This window comes from Triturus cristatus, chromosome 12, assembly GCF_964204655.1.
Source record: "Triturus cristatus chromosome 12, aTriCri1.1, whole genome shotgun sequence".
Lineage (NCBI taxonomy): Eukaryota > Metazoa > Chordata > Amphibia > Caudata > Salamandridae > Triturus > Triturus cristatus.
This window is the reverse complement of record NC_140595.1, coordinates 520552170-520568319: the sequence shown is the minus strand read 5'-3', so window position 1 is coordinate 520568319 and position 16150 is coordinate 520552170. Positions and strand designations below refer to the sequence as shown.

General features: G+C 45.7%; 1 long non-coding RNA gene across 1 annotated transcript in view; it reads right to left on the bottom strand.

The window, feature by feature from the left end:
- Positions 1-16150, bottom strand: part of LOC146776178 (uncharacterized) — a 194995-nt gene that overhangs the window by 76981 nt on the left and 101864 nt on the right. Inside the window, exon 2 of the long non-coding RNA XR_014972304.1 lies at positions 8577-8651. This is a non-coding gene — a long non-coding RNA (uncharacterized LOC146776178). The remainder of the gene's footprint in view (positions 1-8576; positions 8652-16150) is intronic.

The window sequence follows — 16150 nt, the reverse complement described above, 5'->3', positions numbered from 1 at the left end:
CCTCATCCTCGGGTCCAACCCCTCAGCATGGGACGACTCCTGGTGGCCCGCATCACTGGGGACCCCCCCGGCCCCTACAGACCACGAACACAACCTGGGAGTCATCCTCGACTCAAAACTCACCATGACCAAACAAGTCAACGCAGTCTCCTTCACCTGCTTCAACACCCTCCGCATGCTCCGCAAGATCTACAGATGGATCCCAACAAACACAAGGAAAACAGTCACCCAGGCCCTAGTCAGCAGCAGACTTGACTACGGAAACGCCCTCTATGCCGGAGCCTCGTCCAAGCTCATCAACAGACTACAAAGAATCCAGAACGCCTCAGCACGCCTGATCCTCGACGTCCCGCGCCGCGACCACATCACCCCCCACCTGAGGAACCTGCACTGGCTCCCCGTCGACAGAAGAATCTCCTTCAAGCTCCTGATCCACACACACAAGGCACTCCACAAAACCGGCCCAGCCTATCTCAACAGTCGACTCTCCTTCTACGTACCCAACAGGAAACTCCGCTCCGCTGACCACGCCCTGGCCACGGTCCCGCGCATCCGTAGAACCACTTCCGGAGGCAGGTCCTTCTCCCACCGTGCCGCCAAGACCTGGAACACCCTCCCCCTCTACCTATGACAAACCGAAGACCTGCTGACCTTCAGGAGACAACTCAAGACCTGGCTTTTCGACCAGTAGCAGCAGCGCCTTGAAAACCTTACGGGTAAGTAATGCGCTTTACAAATTAACTGATTGATTGATTGATTGACGCAGAGGCTACGCTCAGGCACCATGGAATACGTGCTGCTTGTTTTATATTTCTCTTTCTTCATCTGCCTCTGTGCCCTGGTCTGCTTTTACTTTTCTGGCTGCCAAGAAATGACCTATAAACACGAAGATAAGACGTACGTTGTTTGTTGGGTATTTTGCAGTCTGTGCAATTGATGTGGTCATCGCAGCTTTTTAATGTCTCTTTTATCCCCCTTCATATTCGCCAGCCTAATTTAACCTCTTCCTTCATTCAGACACAGCAAGCTCCATTCTTATCGCCTCCGCCACTTGTTGCTTACATCTGTGTTCCAAAGCCAAACCAAAGTCACCGAGCCCCCTCAAACTCCGGCGCAGGGGCCCGCCTGCCCCAGGCATTGGAACTAATTAAGTATGTCCAGTGACGTTTACTTTTGGCTCTTTCAGACGGCCCACTTGGACGGGCTCATCTGCTTAAAAGCTTTCTTGTCTTTATGGGGCCATGTGTTTGAAACAAATGGCCCATCATCTGCGCACTGTAACAATAGGTGAAATTACCTTAACGATAAAACATTGTTATCATCACAATATTAATGTTTAACTCATTATTTTCATTTACACATAAATCCACAGCGAATTCCTCAAGGAATTCAAAAATTATTCCAGAGTGTAAAACATGTATACATTCAATTTTATTCAAAGAATGTCCATGAGATTCATCTTTTCATTCCAACTTCAAAGATAATGGAGATTGCGAAGATTTATCTTGCTGCCCAATGCATTTCGAGCCTAAGTTGGCTCTTCTTCAGGGGCCAATTCTAAGACATAAACAAAGAAATATTTGCTATACAAGAATAGTACTAGCATCATTTGTATCAAAGCAGCTTATACATAAAGCTTAAAAATGAAAAATGGATCGTAGATTTCTTTTATGCACGACATTTAAATTAAATAAACGGAAAACCCTCCACCAAAAATGTGATATTTATCTAAGTGTGTAGTTTATTCAACTATAAAAAACTACTGTGCTATTTATAAAAATCTGGGGGCACGTTTCAAGTTTTAGACAACCCAGGTGAAATTCACCGCTGTGATTATCAGAGCATGAGTGAAAAATACCTTCTTTTTCATGCGTGTATACGTAGGTGACCAAGCAGTTACAGACGAAATACCTGAAAAATAACGGAGCTATGAAATTCACTACTCAAATCTATACTACGCTTTAAGACTGCTCGAAAGTGGCCTTCCATAAAATCTTTATTGAGGTGAAACCTGAATAGCATTGGTTTAATAGACATCCTCATTCCCCGCGGAATCCTTTTGGCTCGATGATACTGTACCAGGGTGGACGCATGAAGACGTTGGTTCATTTCTCTTTTAACTAGGAATTCTAGTTGTTTAAGTTGTTGAGTGATTGTGCCGCCTTGTAAGTCTGATGCCTTGACATCTTGTATCTGTGCATACATTTCTGAAGCCTGTTCTGGTGTGTAAGCAAGAGTGCTAGCTCTCTTCAATAAAGATTTTATGGAAAGATGGTATTCCATCTTAAATAAATGTTCACTCGATCTGATCTTATTATTAATAGAGGAACTATCAAAAGTCATCAGTGAACTCTCAAATGAAATTGAAGAGATCAAACAAAATTTATCAACACGGATGGAAGATGGTGAACTAAAAAAGTCTTTGGAAGATATCAACTTTAGACTAGATAAATATACCAAAGAACTACAAGAAGGAAAACTACAGAAATATAAGAGAGACACTTTGGATTATAAACTGAACGAAGTGTATACTTGGGCAGAAGTATACGCACAACGGCGCTCATACTTTAAAAAATCTACAGCCACTACCTCATCAGAAGAAAGTGTAGCAACAGAGACCGATATAACCATGACCAGACCACCGGCGAAAGTCAGATGAAAACTGCAGAAACTCCTAAGGATAATATAGAAAGCGCAACTACTTCTACTCATTTTTTATCCAAGGACCCAGATCCCAGCCAACCACCAGGAACGTCAAAAATCGCAAAACCAGGAGAAGCCATCGGAAAGTCAGGACGAACACGGAGCCAGAAACAAACCTAGTGGTTAACATTTCATCCAAAGAGTTTACTTTACCACAGATTCGAATTCTGAACAAAGGACTGGGCTTTGTCCCCACATATGATACCAACATTCTTGAATGTGAGATAGCACTCTAAGTTTCTGAGAATTCTGCGCCTCAGACATTTTTTCACGAATGTGTTACCACCTAAAAAAGAAGAAAAAACTACAGAATTCTTAGAATTTCGTCCAAAATCTAACTTTCAAGCTCCTATCTCCCACAAAATATTGCACTCTTTTGAGAACCTAGTGAGAAAAGATTTTCATCAGCTACAGTTTAGAAGAACCAAGAAGACTAACCTAACTAAACATGAAAACTGTATGCTACGTTCAATTCAGAATAATGCTGAAGTTCAAGTACAAAGAGCGGACAAAGGTGGTGCTATTGTTATAATGGACAGTTCATTTTATTTCAATGCTGTTCAAGATCATGTAGCAGACCTACAGACATATCTGCTGTTAGATAAAGATCCTATAAATGAACTTAAAATTACCCTTAAGAGTATCCTAGAACATGCCCTCGAGATGGGCTGGATCACTATTGCCACTAAACAATATCTCACCGTGGATTATCCTCGCAAACCTTTACTATACATGTTACCAAAAATTCACAAAGACCTGTACAACCCTCCCATGCGACCGATAGTTACCGGATGTGGAACTATCTTTGAACCTCTTGGCCATTATATTGATTATTTTTTGCAACCTTTTGTTCAAGAATGGAATTCCTACATAAAAGATACCAAGGATTTTTTACTGAAACTGGAGACCGTTGTCCTCACAGAACAAACTCTATTTTGCACGATTGATGTCAAGTCACTTTACACCTCCATACCACACTCAGCTGGCATGGAAGCTGTAGAGTGGGCTTTGCTGCGTCAACCCTCATTGCGAGCTGACAAAGTATTTATACTTGAAATCTTACATTTTTGTCTGTACCACAGTTACTTTTACTGGAACAACAATTTTTTCCTTCAACAACAAGGAACATCGATGGGTTTTGCAGGGGCACCTGCCTATGCCAATACCTTTATGGCCAAATTTGAAGCAGACCATATATACAATGATGATGATTGGACAAGGAATTCCCTGCTTTATTGCAGGTTTATTGACGACATCTTTATTTTATGGACAAACACTCAAGAACTATTGGAAGGAAAAATTCAACACCTAAATTCAGTGGATGATCACATTCAATTCACTCATACTATCAGTGATACTACCATTTCATATCTGGATGTGACCCTTGCCATTCAAGGAAGGATTATTCAGACCGAAGTACATAGGAAATCGACTGATGTTAATAGCGCTTTACATTTTCAGAGTTTCCACCCCACCAGTCTCAAGCATAATTTACCATTTTCACAATTCCTGCGGATCAAGAGAATCTGTTCTGAACAAAACGATATGTAAAAATACACCTTACAACAACAACAAATGTATCTTCAAAGAGGATACCCCCATGAAGTGATTGAACAAGCTAAACAACGCACCTCTAAACACACGAGAAAGAGCTTGCTACAATCTCAAACTCGAAGACAAACGTCCAGACAAGTTTTTGTTTCCAAGTATTCAACAAGCTCAATAAAGCTAAAAAAGCTCATCAATAAAAGGTGGGAAATGCTACAGAACGAACCTGATTTCAATGATATCTTCAAGAATCCGCCCATGTTTGCATATACGCGATCTAAAAATTTGAAAGAACTCATTAATACTCCCAGAAAGCCACCTGATATTCATTTCAAAGGTATGAGCAAATGTCAAAACTGCGTCCAATGCAACAATGTTATTGTTGGGAATGAGTTACACCATCCCACCACTGGAGAAACGATCAAACTTTATCATGATTCAGACTGCAATTCAAACAAACTCATTTATTACATTAAATGCCCATGTGGAAAACTCTATGTAGGGAAGACAGAACGTAAAATCAAAGTGCGAATATCCGAACATAAAAGCACCATCAGAACACAGAACAAGAATAGCAGTCTAGCTACTCACTGGCTCGAGGAGAGACACAGTATAGCCCAACTAAAATTTTCAGTATTAGAAAGGGTTACACATCATTCAGATATGGATCTCACTAGAGGTCTATTGCAAAGAGAAACATTTTGGATAAAACGACTTGATACCCTGATAGATCGGGGAATTAATGATCGCATAGATTACTCATGTTATCTATAAGTATGATACTAAACACCGTCTTGGGTTTGTTCTGCATGAAAACTATGTGCTGGATATAGATGTATTTAAAATTTATGACATTTCACCGGGAGTTGATTTATTTATTTTTCACTTCAGTTCGCCGATAAGTTTTCGTAATTTTTAATCGACAGTCCATAGGACGAGCACCTTGAGCCTTAGCATTGAATATAGTAATGATAGCGCTAAAATGGCGACCGTTTATTTCTCTCCACACTTGCAGACGAGCACCCCGGTTCACGTCTTCAGTTTCTATGAAAACTTCACTCAGTCAGGAATAGTGCTTCTTTTATTTTCAATCCGAACACATATCACCGCGCGATGATAGTTTGTTTTTAAACTAAGCGGACTTGCGGAAGAAAACGCTTGAGCTAGTCACATCGACACTGAGGGTCTTGGCACTCGGAATCCAAATCCTTTTGCACGGTAAGATGAAATATCAGTTGTCTCATTTGAATTGAGGCCACTTTCGAGCAGTCTTAAAGCGTAGTATAGATTTGAGTAGTGAATTTCATAGCGCCGTTATTTTTCAGGTATTTTGTCTGTAACTGCTTGGTCATCTATGTATACACGCATGAAAAAGAAGGTATTTTTCACTCATGCTCTGATAATCACAGCGGTGAATTTCACCTGGGTTGTCTAAAACTTGAAACGTGCCCCCAGATTTTTATAAATAGCACAGTAGTTTTTTATAGTTGAATAAACTACACACTTAGATAAGTATCACATTTTTGGTGGAGGGTTTTCTGTTTATATAATTTAAATGTTGTGCATAAAAGAAATCTACGATCCATTTTTAATTTTTAAGCTTTATGTATAAGCTGCTTTGATACAAATGATGCTAGTACTATTCTTGTATAGCAAATATTTCTTTGTTTATGTCTTAGAATTGGCCCCTGAAGAAGAGCCAACTTAGGCTCGAAATGCATTGGGCAGCAAGATAATTCTTCGCAATCTCCATTATCTTTGAAGTTGGAATGAAAAGATGAATCTCATGGACATTCTTTGAATGAAATTGAATGTATACATGTTTTACACTCTGGAATAATTTTTGAATTCCTTGAGGAATTCACTGTGGATTTATGTGTAAATGAAAATAATGAGTTAAACATTAATATTGTGATGATAACAATGTTTTATCGTTAAGGTAATTTCACCTATTGTTACAGTGCGCAGAGGATGGGTCTTATTGACCCTTAATTTTGTTGTGCAATACTGGCATTTTTGACTGTTCCATGCCTCCCCTGCAGCCTGCTTCTTCATAAAAGTGTTTTATTATAAGACTTTATACTGCGAAACAAATTTGTTGATCAAGTTAAGTCAGTGTGTGCCTCTCCCAAAAATATTGTTTGAAACACATGGCCCCATAAAGATAAGAAAGCTTTCACGACGAACGCAAAGCATGCGAGCCCGTCCAAGTGGGACAGGCAAAAAAGCCGAACAAAAACATCAGGAACAGCTCTTTTCCAATGGCTGGCCACCGTTTAGCATAAACGGTGACGCCAGCCAATAGAAAAGAGAGGCAGGGTTTAATGCCCTTTACTGAAAATACCACAAAACGTTAAATCTCGCCAGCGAGACTGCGCACGTGCGCAGTCCACTCCAGGCGAGACCTAAAAACGGCCCCCACCGGCCCACCGGTAAAACGCACGGTGCTCGCTATGGCCAGTCCGGCCCTGGCCCCACTCTCCATGGCTTGTATTTATAACCCAGCACCGTTTAAAGGGAACCTATTCCTCACTGACTTGGCAGGATGTCTCCTCTTACTAGGCACGTCTTTGTTTACGCTGTGTAAACTGGAACCTTTGCATGTCTGTAACTGGAATGTTACGTTTCTGAAATGGAGTTGCTGCTTTTGTCATTACCCCAAAAAGGTCATAGTGCCAATCGTACAGGGCCCTAACACATGCAATATATATAGAGTGCAGCTGAAGTATACGTTACGCTCTCCAACACTCTCCACCAGTCATTTGGAGACACTGATCTGTTGTGATCTCTGCCTGCCCTATGTTCATGAAGCTCAGCCCTGCTACCCTACAAGATAACATCATATGTTGGAATGTGGAAGGTTCCATGTGACTCAACATCATCAGTTGTGGGCGTCTGTTAAACTAGTCAGTGTATTATGAGTCGAAGTCTTCGGTGAGTTAAAATGAGCTAATGACGTAATTTATAATGAGTTGTAAAGGAAAGGCTAGGACTGGAAAAGATCATGTGCAAATGGCAAAGAAAGGTCCATGCTCACAGAGTACCTTTCAGTAGACCCCGTTCCTCTCTATAAAGACGGTGTTTCTCTGCTCCCCACATAGCACCCCTCATTTTTTGCACTAAAATATCGCTGCTTCTTTTTTAGCCCACTTCTAAACAACCTATTTTGTAACCTTTGCTCAAAGCTCATGCCAGAGTGCATTGTGGGAATGGAAATGTCAGTGTGAAGTATTGTGCCCTACAAGCCTTAATGAAAGATTATTTCAATGCACTGACCCTTATAACATGAAAGTGGGGGTGGGGTTTGCTCTCTGATAACCAGAGTTCGGTAAAATGTGAAACAGTGGTCTAGGCGGTCAGGGTTTTTTTGCCCAGCTCCAAACACCAATAAGCAAGCAATGTTGACTTTTGTTCAGTGCACAGTTTTTACTTGCGCACTAGCGGTGTCATTCTTTGGAACCATAAACACTCTATAGTATCACCAGACTTTTCAGGACCATTGCTCTCAACCTACCTGTCAAAGTTGTGAGAGTCCCCTGACAATTAAATGGTTGGCCAACTTAAAATTATGAACAAAATGCTTCTGCCAGTGCAATGAACTTGAAGTTGTTTGAGTGGAGCCAGCCAGGCCCTAAAATGAGGGCCATGTGACTACAGACCCACACAGACAAACCAGTGCAGGTGCAAGGTATCGGTTCACTCAGGGCACAGACAGTTTTACTTAGTCCACAAAAGTGCCTGCATTCCTCGAGTTAAAATAGGTGCACCAGGCAATTGATTTGGCGGCTGGCCCCGTGGCTGCAACAACTCCTAACACCGCATGATTCTTTCTTGCTCAACTCTGAGCAAGAAACACACAGTCTCAGGGTACGGCCGGTGGGGTCGGGTCCGGTTGCGAATACGGAGTGCCAGCAGCTCTATTGCATTATTTGCATAGCAAATTTGTCCTAGCGTCCTCCCTTTATAAAGCTGAGTTATATTTCATTACCCAAAATACCATAAAGAGCTCATGAAGGCTTCATAAAGAACAGTTAATATGGTTATTTAATTGAAATATTACCCCCATGCACACTTGCAGCTGGTGCCCCCAATGTCTGTTCTAAATTAAAAAAAATTCCAAGACCACGATCGAAATCTCTCAAAAATTCCACAGCTCTCAAGGCATTCATGTGATGTGGCGGCCATTTTTGATCACTAAACTAGTATAAATACCGCAGCTTGTCACAAGGCCTTGCTTGGCTTCGTCAACCGGCTGGTGTGCAAGTGGCACCTGTTTCTCCTGCCAACCTTCTAAGAAAAGGTACCAGAAAAAATCCTAAACTTACCTTTTAAGAGAAATTCTTTCCCAGCTCCATGATCTGGCAAGGGAATCAACGCCAGGCATCCACCAGAGAAAAGACCTAGGAGGAGAAAACAAAGAAAGAAAGATAATCGTTCAAAGCTTGTCACTGTGCAGATAATAAAGAACAAGAGTTTAATGCACTTAAACTAGGAAAAGATACAAGTTCATTGCTTGTACACTAATGATATTCACTCTTGTAATAACAATCGTAGTAACCACAGACAATACGTAACTCTAGATCATCCATAAAGAAAGGAACAGTGAGAGAACTAAGAATGTTAGTCTCTCTTACCTCTATGTTCCCCTAATTTGTTCCCCTTTCCACTAGTGTGAAGCGCTCTGATACTCTTCGGGGTCTTGTTCGCGCTATACAAAACTTTTAAAATAAATTAATAAAAGAACAATAGAAAGGGTTTTTGGGGAAAAAACAGACTAACTCTAACAGTCAACAAAATTAAGTTGAAATCCTTTTTGTGACCAGAAAGAACACTTGAGAAGGAATCAAGAGGAATTTTTAATATCTGTTGAATGCGATAGGAACACACAAAACGTCTGGACCACTTGTTGTGGGTAAGAAGCATTGATGATATACACTGTTTTCTTACACATGTAAAAAGACAGTGGTAAAACCTATTGTTTGTTGGTGATTTCAGAGAAAGAACTGTGAGAAGAGCTTAATATGAAGAGCAAGATCCCACCCTCTCTCCCAGAAAAGGAAAGGCAGGCAGATATAAAGGCGAATCTTTGCCCAAGAGACCACTGAAAGAAAAACATATAATCAGAAGGTCGCAACAAATTCGTTCTCCATCCAACTCCCATTCCTCGCTGGAACACTTGCCAACTCGTGTACACATTCCCCTTGAGTTGAGAGTTGTTCCCGGAAGCAATAACAATGCCCCTGCGGATGACCTGGTATTTCAGGTGAGTGGCAAGTGCAATAACATCTCTCTACTCCTTCTTCATGGACGATGCACACTTATGTCATCAAGCTCTGTGTTACCAATTACATTCAGAATGAGGCAAGAAAAGCAAAAAGAAGAGATGATGGACAGAATGCTGAACATTGCAAACATTCACCCCCAGTTAACATCTGGGTTTAAGCCATTTTTTGCCAACCAAGCCACCCCAGTTTGGACCCAGTCCTATGCAAATCAGTCTTGACCGTGCTCCTCATAGAAACAGTCCAGCCCGAACTGCCAAGCAAGGTTCTCCCTAGACCAGAAACAAGTATTCTAGGACCGGTTTCTGGATATCACCCCTCATCAGCCAGGCTAGCTTGAATCCTCTAGCTCAGTGAGCATGGGATCCATGTCTGGGCATACTCTTCCCACTTAGGGCAAGAATAGCAAAAAGAACAGATGATGGACGGAATGCTGAGCAATGCAAACATTCACCCCCAGTCAACAGACCTGGGTTTAATCCATTGTGTTTTTTGACCACCCCAATTTGGACAGAGCCATATGCAAATCAGTATTGACCCTGCTCCATATGGGAACAGTCCAGCCCAAACTGCCAAGGCAGGTCTTCCCTGGACCAGAAACAAGCCTCCTAGGACCAGTTTTGGGGTATCACTCCTCATCAGTCCCGTGCTCGCTGTGCCACTGGATTCAAGTTAGCCTGGCTGATGATGGATGATACTCTGAAACTGGTCCTAGGATGCCTGTATTTGCTGAAGGTTGCTGTCGGTATGAAGAGCTCTTCACGTTGGCAGTCATTGCGGGTGGCTTAGTGTTGGTACGAACAAGGATCTTTGCACTCGCGAGGAGCCCAAACCTCAGGATTTTCATATTTCCTTCTTTGGAGGACCTCGCACTGATGCAAAAGAAACAATTGGTGGACTGAATGCTGGACAATGCAAACATTCACCCCCAGTCACAGGGGTCTGGGTTTAATCCATCATTCTTTTGTTCACCACACCACCCCAGTTTGGACCCAGCCATAAGCAAATCAGTCTTGACCCTGTTCCTTATGACAACAGTCCAGCCCAAACTGCCAAGCCAGGTCCTCCCTGGACCGGAAACAAGCATCCTGGGACCGGTTTCAGGGCACTGATGCTAGCCTAGGATGCAGGACCAAGGGGTAACTTTTTGGAGGTCAGGACTCTCTCCAGTAGAGGGCATCAGCAGGGCTCAGGCAGATCCAGTTGCAGCAGGTAAGTTCGGCAGTTGCAGGGAGACCTCTGAAGCTTATTATGTCCCTGGTAGTCTGGGATGAAGGAAAGCAGGTCCAATCTTCCTTATAAGACAGCAAGGCAGTCCTTTTTCTGTAACTTCCACAGGTCCAGGAGAGTTCTGATGAGTGGCTCTGGAAATCCAATATTTATACTTGGTGCCAGCCTTTGTGTGGCGGTACCTCCTGACCTACACCAAAATTGGTTCTGGTCAGTTCTTGTTCTTCCCCAGGTCCAGGCTCCAAACGTTCTGGGATAACAAAGGGCAGAGCAAGCCAGGTGTCAGGTTCCTTTCTGTGTGTTGTAGGCAAAGCCCTTTGATGTGGAAGTGGGTTTGGGTACAGCCCCATCCCCAGCCATCGTGCCAGGATGACCCATCCTGCCAAAACCTAGCCCCCTTCATCATCCTGTTTTGGAGAAATATACAAAACACAACAGGGGAGCCATACACAGTCATGTGATCCAGAGCAGTGGCAGAAAGGCACTTTAGGTAGAAGAATGCCAACTTTCTAAATGTGTCAATTTCAGAATAGTAGCTGATGATTATAAATTATAATTAATTTCATTGTAAACATCATATCTGAACCTGCTCCGAGTCTGAAGTTAGTACTTGTTAAAATGTAATAAGCTAACCCAGCCCAAAGGAAATATAGCATCACAACAGTGAAAAACAACTATAGGAGTTTTGCACTGCCAGAACATGAAAAACTTAAATACCATGCACCCTGCCTCTGAATTAGTTTAATTAGATGATCTCCCTTTATTAACATCATGTGACATCGCATGGTATTATGGAACTTGTAGTTTGGGAACACACATTCCAAGCCAAGTGGGTGTTGCACTCTTGAATAAACAATAAAAACATGTCCAGTAATTTCAGCCTGTCATGTGCTCGGAGCCTCGATGAGTGTGCGGGCTTCGTCCTTTGGACAAACTTTGGAATTTGATTAAACGGCGGTCCAAGCCATGTAGCCTGCACCGCTGAAGAGATAAAGCGGATCTGTGTTTTCATATAATTTTCTGGACTGAACGGAACGTTGAGGGAGCTTTATAAAAGTATTTTATGACCAGCTCTTAGCCCACATGGGGGATGGGGTCCCCGGGGCCATAATAGGCCTGAGGAGGGGGGCCTCGCGGCCCCCCCCAAATAAAAAAAAAAAAACAATGGCCAGGCCCCAGGGGATGGGGTCCCCGGGGCCAGAAGTGGCCCGGGAGGGGGACCACGCGGCCCCTCTCCCAAATTATAATTTTTTTTTTTTTAAGTAAGAGAAAGGTCGGCCCCGGGGGATGGGGTCCCCAGGGCCATAAATGGCCAGAGGAGGGGGGCCACTCAGACCCCCTATAAAAATTAACAAAAAAAGAGGCCATGCCCTGGGGGATGGGGTCCCCGGGGCAATTATGGCCTAGGGAGGGGGGCCACGCGGCCCCCTTCCCAAATTTTATACTAACAAAAAAAAGGGGGTCAGACCTTCGGGGATGGGTTCCCCTGGGCCGGTAAAAAAGGAAAGAAAGGGGGGCCACACAGCCCCCCTTCTTAAAAATAATTTTTTTTAGAAAGACCGGCATGGCGCCAGAGGCCACGCCCCCTCCTTGCACCACTATGCAAATGCGCCCCCGGTGCGTTTGCAGATCGGGAACGAATTCCCCTTGAATACTGGGGGTCCCTGGGGGCCAACTAGCCCACTAGGAACTTCCAGTATGCGCCAGGGGGCTGCGTTGCAAAGAGGTGTTCTGAGGCCACGCCCATTTTTACACCTCTCTGCAACGAAGCTCTGTGGTGCTTAATGGAGGTAGCTGGTGGGCTAGTTGCGCCCCAGGGACCCTCAGGATTCAAGGGGAGTTAATCCCCCAACGTAAAACCTGCCACGGAGCGCGTTTGCACAGTGGTGAAGGAAGGGGGTGGGGCCTGAGGTGACATGTGTGAAAACACGCCCTGTGGCGCGTTTTAAGTTGAGGAATTAATACTTCCTCAATCCTGAGGGTCCCTGGGGGCCAACTAGCCCATCAGGTGCTTCCAGTAAGCGCCACTACACTGTGTTTCAGAGAGGTGGCCCAGGCCTTGCCCCTTTTTACACCTCTCTGCAACGCAGCTCTGTGGCGCTTATTGGAGGAACCTAGTGGGCTACTTGGACCCTAGGGACACTCAGGATTCAAGGTGACTTAATCTACCAAATTAAAACGGACACAGGGCACGTTTACACAGTGGTGAAGGGAGGGGATGGGGCCTGAGGTGACGTGTGAAAACACGCCCTTTGGTGCGTTTTAAGTTCAGGAAATAATTCCCCTTCAATCCTGAGAGCCCCAGGAGGCCAACGAGTCCACCAGGTGCTTCCAGTATGCGCCACTGTACTGTGTTTCAGAGAGGTGGCCCAGGCCGTGCCCCTTTTTACACCTCTCTGCAACGCAGCTCTGTGGCGCTTACTGGAGGTACCTAGTGGGCTACTTGGACCCAAGGGACACTCAGGATTCAAGGGGACTTTATCTCCCAACTTAAAACGGCCAGAGGGCGCGTTTGCACAGTGGTGAAGGGAGGGGGCGGGGCCTGAGGTGACATGTGTGCAAACACGCCCTGTGGCGCGTTTTAAGTTGAGGAATTAATACCTCTTCAATCCTGAGGGTCCCTGGGGGCCAACTAGCGCACCAGGTACCTTCAGTAAGCGCCACGGAGCTGCGTTGCAGAGTATTGTAAAAAGGGAGTGGCCTCTGAACACCTCTCTGCAATGCAGCTCTCTGGCGCATACTGGAGGTACCTGGTGGGCTAGTTGGCCCCCAGGGACCCTCAGGATTGAGGAGGAATTAATCCCCCAACTTAAAACGTGCCACAGGGCGTGTTTGCAGACATGTCACCTCAGGCCACGCCCCCTTCCTTCACCATTGTGCAAACACACCCGTGGGGAGTTGTAAGTTGGGGAATTAATTATCTTTCAATACTGAGGGTCCCTGAGGGCCAACTAGCCCACCAGGTACCTCCAGTATGCGCCACGGAGCTGCGTTGCAGACAGGTGTTCAGAGACCACGCCCCTTTTTACACCTCTCTGCAACGCAGCTCTGTGGCGCTTACTGGAGGTACCTAGTGGGCTACTTGGACCCTAGGGACATTCAGGATTCAGGGGACTTAATCTCCCAAATTAAAACGGACACAGGGCGCGTTTATACAGTGGTGAAGGGAGGAGATGGGGCCTGAGGTTACGTGTGAAAACACTCCCTGTGGCGCGTTTTAAGTTGGGAAAATAATTCCCCTTCAATCCTGAGGGCCCCTGGGGGCCAACTAGGCCATCAGGTGCTTCCAGTAAGCACCACTGCGCTGTGTTTCAGAGAGGTGGCCCAGGCCGTGCCCCTTTTTACACCTCTCCGCAATGCAGCTCTGTGGCGCTTACTGGAGGTACCTAGTGGGCAAATTGGACCCTAGGGACACTCAGGAATCAAGGAGACTTTATCTCCCAACTTAAAACGGCCACAGGGCGCGTTTACACAGTGGTGAAGGGAGTGGATGGGGCCCGAGGTGACGTGTGAAAACACGCCCTGTGGCGCGTTTTAAGTTGGGGAAATAATTCCCCTTCAATCCTGAGGGCCTCTGGGGACCAACTAGCCCATCAGGTGCTTCCAGTAAGCACCACTGTTCTGTGTTTCAGAGAGGTGACCCAGGCCGTGCCCCTTTTTACACCTCTCTGCAATGCAGCTCAGTGGCGCTTACTGGAGGTACCTAGTGGGCTACTTGGACCCTAGGGACACTCAGGATTCAAGGGGACTTAATCTACCAAATTAAAACAGACATGGGCACGTTTACACAGTGGTGAAGGGAGGAGATGGGGCCTGAGGTGACATGTGAAAACACGCCCTGTGGTGCGTTTTAAGTTCGGGAAATAATTCCTCATCAATCCTGAGAGCCCCAGGAGGTCAACTACTCCACCCGGTGCTTCCAGTAAGTGCCACTGCGCTGTGTTTCAGAGAGGTGGCCCAGGCCGTGCCCCTTTTTACACCTCTCTGCAACGCAGCTCTGTGGCGCTTACTGGAGGTACCTAGTGGGCTACTTTGCTAGTTGGATCCAAGGGACACTCAGGGTTCAAGGGGACTTTATCTCCCAACTTAAAACGGACACAGGACGCGTTTACACAGTGGTGAAGGGAGGGGATGGGGCCCGAGGTGACGTATGAAATCGTGCCCTGTGGTGCGTTTTAAGGTGGGGAAGTAATTCCCCTTCAATCCTGAGGGCCCCTGGGGGCTAACTAGCCCACCAGGTGCTTCCAGTAAGCGCCACTGCGCTGTGTTTCAGAGAGGTGGTCCAGGCTGGGCCCCTTTTAACACCTCTCTGCAACGCAGCTCTGTGGAGCTTACTGGAGGTACCTAGTGGGCTACTTGGACCCTAAGGACACTCAGGATTCAAGGGGACTTAATCTCCCAAATTAAAACGGACACAGGGCGCGTTTACACAGTGGTGAAGGGAGGAGATGGGGCCTGAGGTGATGTGTGAAAACACGCCCTGTGGCGCGTTTTAAGTTGGGGAAATAATTCCCCTTCAATCCTGAGACCCTCAGGGGGACAACTAGCCCACCAGGTGCTTCCAGTAAGCGCCACTGCGCTGTGTTTCAGAGAGGTGGCCCAGGCCGTGCCCCTTTTTACACCTCTCTGCAACGCAGCTCTGTGGCGCTTACTGGAGGTACCTAGTGGGCTAGTTTGCTACTTGGACCCTACGGACACTCAGGATTCAAGGGGACTTAATCTCCCAACTTAAAACGGCCACAGGGCACGTTTACACAGTGGTGAAGGGAGGGGATGGGGCCCGAGGTGACGTGTGAAAACGCGCCCTGTGGCGCGTTTTAAGTTGGGGAATCAATTCCCCTTCAATCCTGAGGGCCTCTAACTAGCCCACCAGGTGCTTCCAGTAAGCGCCACTGTGCTGTGTTTCAGAGAGGTGGCCCAGGCCGTGCTCCTTTTTACACCTCTCTGCCACGCAGCTCTGTGGCACTTACTGGAGGTACCTAGTGGGCTACTTGGATCCTAGGGACACTCAGGATTCAAGGAGACTTAATCTCCCAAGTTAGAACGGACACAGGGCGCGTTTACACAGTGGTGAAGGGAGGGGATGGGGCCTGAGGTGACGTGTGCAAACACGCCCTGTGGCGGGTTTTAAGATGGGGAAATAATTCCCCTTCAGCCCTGAGGGCCCCAGGGGGCCATCTAGCCCACTAGGTGCTTCCAGTAAGCACCACTGCGCTGTGTTTCAGAGAGGTGGCCCAGGCCGTGCCCCTTTTTACACCTCTCTGCAACGCAGCTCTGTGGCGCTTACTGGAGGTACCTAGTGGCCTACTTTGCTAGTTGGACCCAAGGGACACTCAGGGTTCAAGGGGACTTTATCTCGCAACTTAAAACGGACACAGGGCGCGTTT